This window comes from Arvicola amphibius, chromosome 8, assembly GCF_903992535.2.
Source record: "Arvicola amphibius chromosome 8, mArvAmp1.2, whole genome shotgun sequence".
Classification (NCBI taxonomy): Eukaryota; Metazoa; Chordata; class Mammalia; order Rodentia; family Cricetidae; genus Arvicola; species Arvicola amphibius.
Genome location: NC_052054.1, coordinates 29,377,327 through 29,389,182, shown reverse-complemented (window position 1 = coordinate 29,389,182; position 11,856 = coordinate 29,377,327).

Sequence of the window (11,856 nt, the reverse complement as noted above, 5' to 3'; positions counted from 1 at the left end):
TGGAGCCTTGGGGGCAGGTCACCAGTGATCATACAATCAAGGTTACATCTTACCAGTAACAGATTATTCTGGTAACACAGTCACTGCTCCAGCAGTATTTTGGTCACGTCTCTTTTATAAGAGTATCTCTTGTCTTGGCAAACTTGTTAAAAGAAAAACCTACTCTTTTAAACTTGTCTTGGCCATGGTAGGAGCAGACATTATTGAGTGTTTACCTTCACTAAAAATGATAAAAATAACACTATGATATAGGAATATATGAAAAAATTTAGAATTAAATAAGAATACCTTGTGATTAAATTAACCTCATTGTTGCTTAATGTGTTTAGAGGTCTAATATATTAGATACCATTTTTTGTTTTTACTACCAGTTTTAGTCAGGCTAGTAATCTACCATTCTGACATAAACAAAATGACTCATTAAAATCCTTTGGAATGGTTTTACTGTCCTTGGAGTGAAACATTCATTTAACAAATGTTTACTGAACATTTATTAATTGCCAGGTGTTACTGCAGCCACTGAAGACAGAGGTGAAGATAGGAAAAACAATCAAAAGCCTTTTCTCTTATTATGATGGTAAAATTCTAGTGCAAACAAGAAGTAGAGGCAAGGAAGAGAAAATAAAATGGAGAAAAGATCACACTTATAGAAATGTCTCTGCTTCAGTTGAGGAGTTGGGAAAGCTCCACCATATGGTAGAAGGTTTTGTGGAGATCTGAGAGTGGGAGAGACATGCACTTGGCCAGCTTAAAGAGGAGGGAAAGTGATGGTTTAGTTGGAGCAAAGTGAAACAGCACATTTTTAGCTGTCTGAAACAAGGCAGGAACTGTCTGAACCCCTCCATTCCAGACTTGCTAGGTAAGCGTGAGATAAATAATTTCTAGGAAAATGTTCATGTTCTTGAGTTTGACACCACAGTCCTTTCAAAAAAGCTTTTAGGACAATTTCAAAACCTCCTACTCTGGTCACTTAAGTGACTAGATGGAATATAAATTCGTCTGGGACATTATTCTGTCTTATTCTTATTTGAGGGACGGGTAGGTGATTGTACCCAGGGTCCTGCCTGTGCTATGCATCACTCTACCATGGAGGTATAACTCAACCTCTTCCCATGTTCATTTGAGACAGGGTCTTATGAAGTATCACAGGCTGGTCTGAGGATCATTCTGTAACCTTGAAGTTGCAATACTCTTGCTCCAGCCTTCAAATAATGGGATTACAGGCCTGTTCTTTATATAGCCCAGCTTTCTACTTCATTTTTGTGTTTCTGAGTTATCTTGTTATATCTTCTGCCACAGCAAATATTTCACCTGTACCCTTAGACATCCATTCCACACGCTCTGTATATTTGAGGAGGACTATCAAACCTCCTTCCTAATCATGGCCAATGACTAGCTTTCTTAGGGTTACTCTATTTTCCAACCAAACTTTTACCCTGGGCCACACTCTTGACTGACCTTCATTGATTTCTCCTCCATATCTGACAATCTGGATACACTCTGAACTTTGTTGCCCTTTAACAACCAATACTTCATTTAGACTTCCAGCTCCTTCCCCTATTTACCATTGGTTTCTTGCTGAGCAATGTATCTCATCTTTATCTAATGTATCTCCTGGACTCATTCTATCAGTTTTTAAACCACTTTTTTAGCATCCTTTCCTAGTCTAGACCCCATGACTCATCGTTGGAGTCACTGTTTAGCAACAGCATCCACAGATCTCCTTATATTCTTGAACTTCCCCATGCAGATAACTACTAATGGCTGGTATCTGTTTGCTGAGGGTCTAATATCTGCCTCTTAATTCTGTTCTTTGGAGCTGGCAAGTAACTCTTGACACTGTTTTCAAGAACCTCTCAAAATTTCTATTACCATCCCTGTATTAGTCCATTTTTTTTTCATTACTGTAGTGAAATATTGGAGTTTTCCATTGCAGGCCCCAAGTTCTTCTCTCTGCCTCCTGCCAGTGGATCAGGATGTGAGCTCTCAGCTACTGCTCCATGACCATGCCTGCCTGCTTGCCTCCTGCCTGATGCCACATGACCTGCTATGATGGTCACTGACTAACTCTCTATAATTGTAAGGAAGCCCCAGTTAAATGTTTTCTAAGTTGCCTTGGCCATGGTGACTCTTCACAGCATGAAGACAACACAGTAATGAAGACAACAAGCTTTTGGATGAATTTTGATTGTAAGAAGAGGATTCCTTACAAATGCTAAAGTTTTGCAAATGCTAAAGACTGGATAGCCATCTGTGCTATGTGGTGCTACTAACATCTGAAGCTTGATACTTACACAGCTGAAAAGAAACAGCATTAGCAACATGGTTTATAAATCTTACTTGCACACCAGAAGATACGCCAGCCTAAAGGATAAAGAACCCATGTAAAACACTTTTTCCAACTGAGTCTTTTCAGCATAGCTTTGCAGTAGCAGAGTCTAAGACAGAAAACTCCTTATTTATTACTAACAATAAAGTAGAAGTAGCTTTAAAAATTGCATTGATTTTCAGTCCCCTTATTTATTATGAATATTATAGATTAATTAAAAAATAACTTAAAGTTCAAAGATTTTGCATTGAAAAATTTTACTGCAACATTTAAACGTTCGAAAGCAAATCCCTTACTTTGAGGTTATTTATATTTTCAAAGTTGTATATTAAGATTTCTCCCCTTGGCTCCCCCAGGTACACTTCCTTAATCAATATACTTACTATTCAAGAACTATAGATTGAAGTTTCAGCAGCAGAGAAAATTGACCAAAATTCTTACTTTCAAAGAACTTATTTGTGAGAGAGAAGGGATGTAAATAAAATGATGTTATACATATGCCAAGGTGAAAAGACAGAGTAAAAATAAAGCAGAGAAGGAGGCAGCATGTGGACAGATATTTAAATATTTCAATGCCAGTCTACTCAAATTCTTAAATTAATCAAACATACAGTTTTCTGGGATAGTTATTATCTACACTCCAATCTCCATGCAGACTCCTTCTTCCTGCTCCGGGAGGATCACCCCTGTGGACTGCGGAACCCTCAAATGTGCCTCTTCACCTTTCCATTTTCCATTCCCTTTTGTCCTTGGGGTGTAGACAGCTGAGGTTCACGGCAAGGTCTGGAAAGGCAGGAGAGAGAGAAGTGTAGTGGTGCTTTCTTGCCGTCCCGAACTTCACAACAGTTTTAGTAATAATGGTTGTATTCCCCAAACAGCTAGAACTTCATTACTGGTAATCCTGTTATCAACAGTACTTGCTATTACCAGAATTTTTTGCTTTTCACTTTAAAATTAATGGAGAGTGGTTTGTGGTGTCTCCCCTTTGCTGGACTCTGTACTTATCCTGCCCTGCTGGTATGAACTACTCCAAATAAAAATATTGGGAGCTTGTTGTTGTTTTGTTTTTTTGAGTATGTCCTCTCTTAGCTCTGACCTAGACAGTTTTGAACTATTTCAAAAGAGATGCACCCACAGAGTGTTTGCTTTAATAAAGCCATTTTAAAGTTTTTATTTGAAGATACTTACTGAAGCATCATGGTTAATAGGAAACTGAAAACAGCTTATATACAATGCAGTTATATCAACACAATAAAATACTTTTCATCTCCAAAGTAAGACTCAGGAAGACCATAGAGACCATAGAAATAAAAGTATTATTCTCAAATGAGATGTAACTTCATTGTAACCATGTACAATTATGACCATATTTAAATGAGGGTAGAAGATAATAAGAAAATATAAAGATAATTGTGCTTAGGTATAGATTGCCTGATTTTTTAATTTTAGAAATTTATGTAATTCGGTTTTAAATTATTTTGAGTGTTTCACAATATCAGAATTATAACATTTTAAGTAGCATACCTAACATAAATCAAGATAAATGCTCCAAGCAAGGGAGAAAAAAATTGCTAAATATTAATGTTCCTCTTCTTACATACTTAATTACAAACCCAGGACATGAATGATTAATATACCTGGCTTCAAAGGTTGAACTCTAAGCATTGTATATTGGAAATTATTATTTATGTATAATATTTGTTTATAACCAAAGCATAATCTCTTAAAATTAGCTTTAAAGGGAAACGTATTAGCATGTATACACATGCATGCATGCTACATGACTTGGTTCTCAGCTTTGCAATGAGCTCCAGTAGCATTTAGTTTTATGTGCCTGTTTTTCAAAATATCCAAGTTTCCTGTTTCAGCCCAATATAGACAAATGTCATGAAGCTGATCACATGCTAGCTTTCAAGGAGTTAGAAGCGAGTGGAACAAACCGTTTAGCAGAACCTTGCACTTATTTCAGATTTCTCAGCAGATGAGAAGTCAATGCATCTGGTATTAAGACAGTGATTTTGTGAAGGACATGTTCATTCTACAGAGATCTGAAAATGATGTTCCTTAGCACACTGAAAACAACGACATTCACTGAAACCACAATGACATGAATCCACACCACTATGCCCAAATTACTACACAGACTACATTTAGTTGCTGGGTATGTTCTCTTTATCCACTTGCAAAGTACTTCATTTCATTGGCAATTCTATGTACTATAGACATTCCCAAGCTGCGGTGGGATTTTGGCTCTTAGCATACTTCATCATTGCACTCCCTCTCACATGACAAGAAAACCTGTCTTAGCATCTGTTCTAGAACCGTTTATTATGGGCTACTAACCAAATTACCCCACAAGAGGTCACCAAAGCTCTAGTGTTTTGTATGCGGTTTTCTGAATTTCTCCCTTCAAATGACATAGACAAGATTATACATTTCCTGGTTTTGTTTTTTCTTTTGCTTTCGTGAGAGAGGGTCTTATTTGTAGCCTGAACTGGCTTCAAACTCAAAGCAGTCCTGTTGTCCCATTCTCCAAGGGTGAGAGAGTAGGCATGGGTCACCACATCCAACTCTGGGTTTTCTGGACTTCTACCTTGGATAAGCAACTGAGAGTCAGTGTTTACTGTAGCTCTCTAGGTCAAGTCTATAACATGGGTTTCAGAGCAGTTTTCATTACAACTCGTTGTTTTTTAATTTTACTGTTTTGAAACTTTCTTTTTTGCGATTATACTGTAATTACATTTCACCCTTCCCCTTCTTCCCCTGCAAACCCTTCCCATATATCTATCTTTGCTGCTCACCTCAAATCCGTTAGTCTCTTGTTCACTAATTGTGTACAAATATATGAATATATACATGATATTCCTAAATATAAGCTCAGCCTGTACAATGTTACTTGTATGTATGTTTCCAAGACTGGCCATTTGGTACCAGTTGTTTGCTCTTTCCTGGGGGACCACCTCTCCTGCTCCCTGCTTCCTCAGTTGCCTAGAGTTCTTTGTATAAACTTGAGGTCTTATGTGCTTTTTCCCCATCAACTTTGGCAGGGTCTACTTGGTGTTATCCTTGCTCAGTTCACGTTGGGAAGTCATGTTGGTGAGACTTCATGGGTGTTAGCTTGTGATATTACTAGGAGAACCAATCTCATAGCAAACTCCTTGATCCTCTGCCCTCTTACAATCATCCACTCTCCTTTCCACAGTGAGTGTTTTCTAAGTGTTAGGTCTGGGAGTGTTTTGAAGATTTTTCCATTGGGCCCTGAGCTCCATAACCCTTTAATTGGCTGCACTTTTCTGTGTGTATAAGGATAAATGTTCACAATTTGTTGTAGGGATGATATTGTGAAAAGTTTTTTGCACCCTGATAAGAATCTCCGTGGACACAGCAATCCAAATCAGACCAAATCAAACCAAATTAGCCACCAGCCCAGGCCAGAGCTGAATTGGAATTCAGCTCTTGGGAATTAGAACCCAAACTACCACCTGAGTTCGGAGGAGAAAAGATTAGAGCTACCAGCTCCAATTCACCCCAACCTCAGCTTCCATGTAAAGAGGGAAAATACACAGAATCTGGATACTGTATGTTATGTGTTGTCTTTTGAATGTTTGACTGCTGAGGAAGAAGAAGCAACAGCTGCTAAACATCCTACATGAAGGCAGTTATAGAAAGATCAAATAGAACTATAAAAGATATGTTAAATAAACAATAAAGAGATGAAAATATCCACAGAAATGGAATGCACAATACTTTATTAACTTTGAATTTTCCAAGTGCAAATGAGAAAGGAACAACAGCTGCAGAGAGACATTGGATGGTAGAAAAAAAATATGGGATTAAATCAGCCAATATACTTAAAGATGTACTGACCTCAGAAGGGAAACCAGGGCATGGTTATGTTGGGTAAGGGGTTTTGGTTTTGTTTTCCACAGGAGGTGAGAAGCTGTGGATTCGTTTTTGGGTTAAGAAAAGGACGGTTTTGATCTACGAAGACCCCCGTTTTAGATCCCCTCTGTTGCAGTGTCCTCTGAGTTCTACTCCCCAGAACAGTTTTACTAGACTGCTGGCTAAGCTGACCTGGCCTCACAGAATACTCCAGTCAGGACTTGACTATAATCCTAAATTGGTCTTTTTTGTGCCCATAAGATTATCAGTGCCCTCAATCATCCGGGAAGTTGCCTAGAAACATGCCCACATTCCCAAGAAGGATTATGGGGATATGTTTATCTTTGTTTAGAGTCTTGGTACAAGTTGTTATGAATAATGGTCAGGAAAAAGCTAAACAAAGGGAAAATTGATTTAAGGTTTCTTGTTTTGAAAAGATTAAAAGGGGGGATTAGATATGATAGGATAAAAGTGTAGATTATGAATCTACTCTGAAAGAAAAATGGAGGATATAGATGTGATAAGATAAAAAGGTAGATTATTGAATCTACTTTTAAAAAGCAACTACTAGTTTTAAATGCTTTACATTGGATCAGACTTTTGTGTATGTATACAAACTTTGTATATTGATACAATTTGAGAATAAATTTTGGTAAACGTACTGTGCATACATTTTCTAATCTTGTTCAAGGGTATTACACTTATACAGCTGATTTAACAATGCAATGCAGACCTCTAGTCCTTGAAAATTATTATTACTAACTGTTTAGGGTAATAAGAAAATGTACGTTAGAAATAAGTCACCCTATTATAATGACGTCGTAGTCACGTTAGGTATGTTTTCAAGGTCAAACAATGATGTATTTTAGATAGACAGGTAATCTTCAAACAGTTCAGAGAACTACAGATGTTTTTAATAACCAGGTTCTTTCTTTTTTAGGCCAATGAAACATATCTTCTCCTGGCTGCAAACAATCTACTTCAGAGAAGATAATGGGCATCAAGTAACTCCACGTGGAGTTTACATTCTTTGTGGTAAAAGTAAGCCACTGGGCAAGAAAATGTCCCTGCCTTGACTGTAGACATTATGCTGTCCTAATTATACAAACAGGACACAAATATCCTGCTTCACAGAAAAGTTTGTAGGATATGCTAGGCCTGTAGCCAAAGATGGCTGCCCCAATGTTACAGAGGAATTTGGTTGACTGTTCATAAATCAGTTGTTTCTCTTTATGCTCCACATTTTTTTGAAAGTCACTTGCTTGCACTTCCTGCTTACTCAGTTAATATTATTTCTTTCTTGGATCTCTGAAGGAGATGAAACTGATGGTTATAGTTTATAATTTCCTTGTTACCTGATGCAGAAAGCAAGTAGTTATGGTAGAAAGTAAATAGGTCAAGGCTTTGGACTCACCAAGATAGAATAGATATGGAGTATTTTCTCTGAATTTGACCAAATGCAAATGAATTAGACATTGTTAATGTATTTATTTTCTGTATATGGTATATAGTTTTATTGTACTTACTATATATAGTTTTTCTTATATTAGTTATAGTTTTCTTTTTATTCAGACAAAAAGGGAAAATATAGTGACATTTCACTTATATCTTAATAAATAAAGCTTGCCTGAGGATCAGAAAATTAAACCAGTCACCAATGGTCAGCCTATAGACCAGGCAACAATAAACACACATCTTTTAATCTCAGTAGACATACTAGTTTGCCATAGATTAAATGGTTTTCCTAATACAAGAAAAAATATGTTTTAATGGAAAAAATGCTTAAAATTGAGACCTGCTACCCTCTCTACTCTTAAAAGAATATCATCCTAACACAGTTGATTTCTTGGTTTCTCCATCTCTGGGTCTCTTAAGGAAATGGCATTGCTCTGAATATCCTTGGCTAGTGAGATTCAGGTGCACATCCTGCCAGCACAGTGTCACTGGCCACATTTTAGTATGGCCTCTTTGTGGGCAGGGGGGCTCTATGCACAGACTTTTTCTGATGTTATTTTTGCCGTCTCTAAATGAGAATCCTTAATTTAAATACTGTGATTTGAACATATGTACCAGAAATGGTTTTTTATCTGTTAATCAAATATTCTAACAACCTTATAATTGGCTTTCATAGGAATATTATTAAATTTTATTTTATTATTTTTTAGACAAGGCTGGCCTCAAACTCACAGAGATCCACCTGCCTCTGCCTCCCGAGGGCTTGGGATTGAAGGCATGTGCCACCATTGCCCAGTTTAAAATTTTAAATATTAGTAGAGATGCTTTCTTGAATCCCTGCCCAGGCTGTTATGCTGTTCCTCAGTTTCAGCTGTCAATCCTCCATGTTCCTGTTAGTAATCCTGATAAACTTATGGGCCCATCAAGCTGGGCTGAATGGAATCTTCTTTGGCTATTATTGTCCTTTGTCCAAGAAAAACAATGTAACAAAGTCTGTTGAATATACCATGGTAGCAAATTCTGAAGGCACAAAGAATGGCAAGGGAGCATGGGGCTAGCTTTGACATGGTTTTTAATTACTTCTTTATTGGGAATGTCCTTTTTAAAGTGGATTGATGCTAGGGTCTAATGTTCATCAATGTCCCCTTCCTGTGCATTATGTTGAAACAAACCCACAAAGCAGCTTATGAACATGGGGATGTCGGGTTGATTTAGTTATGAGGACTGTCTTCATGAGTGAGACTAGGGCCCTTAAAAGGACTTAAAGACTTCTCCAGCCTACAGAACTAGATTTCCTTATTTATAAAGTCAAGCTTTACTCTGTAGCCTAGGCTGGTCTCAAACTCACTATAATCCTTCTGCTTCAGTCAGCCTTTCAAATTGGAAAGAGCATGAGTCATCAGCGCCTGGCCACCTTTCCTATTGTAAATCACAATCAAAGGTATTTGTTGCTGGGGCAGTGGTGATACGTGCCTTCAATCCGAGCACTGAGGAGGCAAGGCAAGGCAGATCTCTGTGAGTTCAAGGCCAGCTTGGCCCTACAGAGCAAGTTCCAAGACAGCCAGGACTACACAGAAAAAACCCTGTCTTGGAAAGAAAGGCAAAACAAACACAAAGGTATTTTGTTATTGAAGCCCAAATGAAACAACTGACCAGTTTTAAAAAGGAGTAACCTGAACAGCATTTGGAAGCCTGATAATAGTTATGTATCACTTAACAATGTAGACTCTTCTAGTAAGCATGTACTGCTTATGTAACCTTTGGGAAGGGGTCTCCAGTCATGAATTTCAGAGTCTTGTACCTCCTCATGAAACAAGATATTGACAATAAGTTGTCATCAAGTGACTGACCCAGAAATGTAACTAAAGGTGATCAGGAACTATGAAGTGGCGAGAAAAGTCACTGATGACTATTGCTTATTAAGTCGGCCATTGCGCCATAGCTGTACCCTCGAAGAAGAAGAAGGAGTGTGACAAACTGTTGGAGCAATCTGCTGCATTGAACGCCAAGTGTTTCATGAGTCACCCTGCCCCCTCCAGGAGGTCTATGTATCTATGAATAGGAATTAGCTGTTCAATAAAGCTCAGGTCACACTAAAAAAAAATATTTCAACTGTAAGGATGATACACCTATTAAAAACTCCAACACTAGGAATATTGTGAATATTAAACAAGTTGATTTCTAAGGTCCCTCCTATCTGGAAGATCAATGACTCTCTTTTTAAATTCCCTGTTTTTGAGCAGTTAGAAGGTTCCTTTTTGTTCAGTGAGGTGGAGGTCTTTCCTGTCTTGAATAGTGTTTGATTATAGCAGCATAATTTGAAGTTAAAAGTTCATCCATTTAAGATTTATTTTCTTTAGCTTCCAAGATTTGCATTATGTCTCAATAATTACTTATCTATTTTTTATCTCTAATATCTGTTTTAATTGAACACACCATTGAGCTGCAAAATGCTAATGAATTCTTTCCCCCATTTCATTCTGGAGAAAGTGCCACTTTAAAAGTCATGATCATGAACTGAAAGACCCAAGTGGATAATAATACAGAGATATTGAATTTCTATTTGACTTTAGCCATCCTTCAGGGGAACAAAAATAAAAAGAAAAGAAAAGGAAAAGGAAAATAGGCTAGCTCGGAAAGTGGGGGTATGAGCTAAACCTCCAGTGGATCAGAAGGCAAATTCTAAGGAACAACTGATAAGTCATTTTTAATGCCAGTATAATCTACTCTACCATCCTGGTCTAGTATTATTAGTATGAGAAAGTTCGCTGGCGATCTGAAGTTTGCTCATATTAAGCCCTGATGGGCACAGCCAGAGGACATTTCAAGGACCTGCCGGTTACAAACAGACAAAGGTCACAACCTTCTAACCGACGTTGGGCAAGTATGAGGATTCCATTTATACTTGCCTCTTGTCTTCACTGTATTCTGCCCGAATACCGAGACTTTTTCTTGCCTTTTCAGTCAGCTCACTGATGTGGTCGAGGAAAGAGAAAGCAAGATACCAGACAGCTACAAGATTACATAAGCACCCAAAACTTACTCCTTTTTTTTTTTTCAGTTTCATAACTCAGAAATCTGATTGTATCTTACAGTTGATGGTATGTACAGACACTGAGTCTGGGTGGCAGTCCTAAGTGTTTCTTGATTTGGTGCAAGCACAGGCCTACTCGAACTCTTGATATCATCATTCATGTACTCATTTTATGCATTTAAAATATGGTAAAAGCATTTTTTTTGTCATTTGAAACACATTTAAACATTAGGCCATGCTTCAACAATAGCATAAAAAGCGTCAGGCTAAAAATAGTGAGGTGGGTGTGTATTTTGTGTCACTAGACCAGACACCTTATGTGTTGGGATAGTCTCTTTGCACACTGTGTGAAGATGTGTTTCTGCCCTCCATCTCCTTCTGATTGGTTTAGTAAAGAGCTGAATGGCCAGGAGCCACGGAGGAGAGGATAGGCAGGACTTCTGGGGAGAGACAGGAGCTCTGGGAAAGAATTTGAAGTGAGGGGGATTTATAACCCAGACATGGAGGAAGTGGGACACTTGGTACTGAGGAGAGGTAATGAGCTATATAGCAGAACATAGATTAATATAAATGAGTTAATTTAAGTTTTAAAAGCTAGTCAAGAACAAGTCTAAGCTAAGGCCATGCTTTCATAATTAATAAAAGCCTCTGTGCCATTATTCAGGAGCTGGTTATCCAAAGAATGACTTGTTGCAATCCTGGGAGTAATACCTCCATTTCTTATTTTCTTGTAAATTAGTGAGGTTTTATGAATATTGAGAAAGAAAACACAAATGAGCTAAGCTGAAGCTTTGAACAAGCTATAGGCAAGAGAACGGTTTCTCGTCTTGTCACAACACACGAAGCCTTTGACCAGAAGCATCAGTGTCATTTGAGGCTTTAGTGGAAACTGGATGACTGGCTGCACGCCCGACTTGCGACACCAGATCTTGTGCTTTAATAAGGTCCACAGGGGATACACATGCACACCACTGCCTGTGAATCTCTGACATCATAAGGAAGCAATTCACCCCGATGCAGGAGACGCCACCAAAATTTCAAAACAGTGGACAACTGATGGATTGGATTCATCTCTTGTGAGGGCTGTCATCAAGGTGTCGAACTCCACTACCAGAAACTTCCTGCTGCGACGTGTGACTTGGCGGAAGTAAAACTG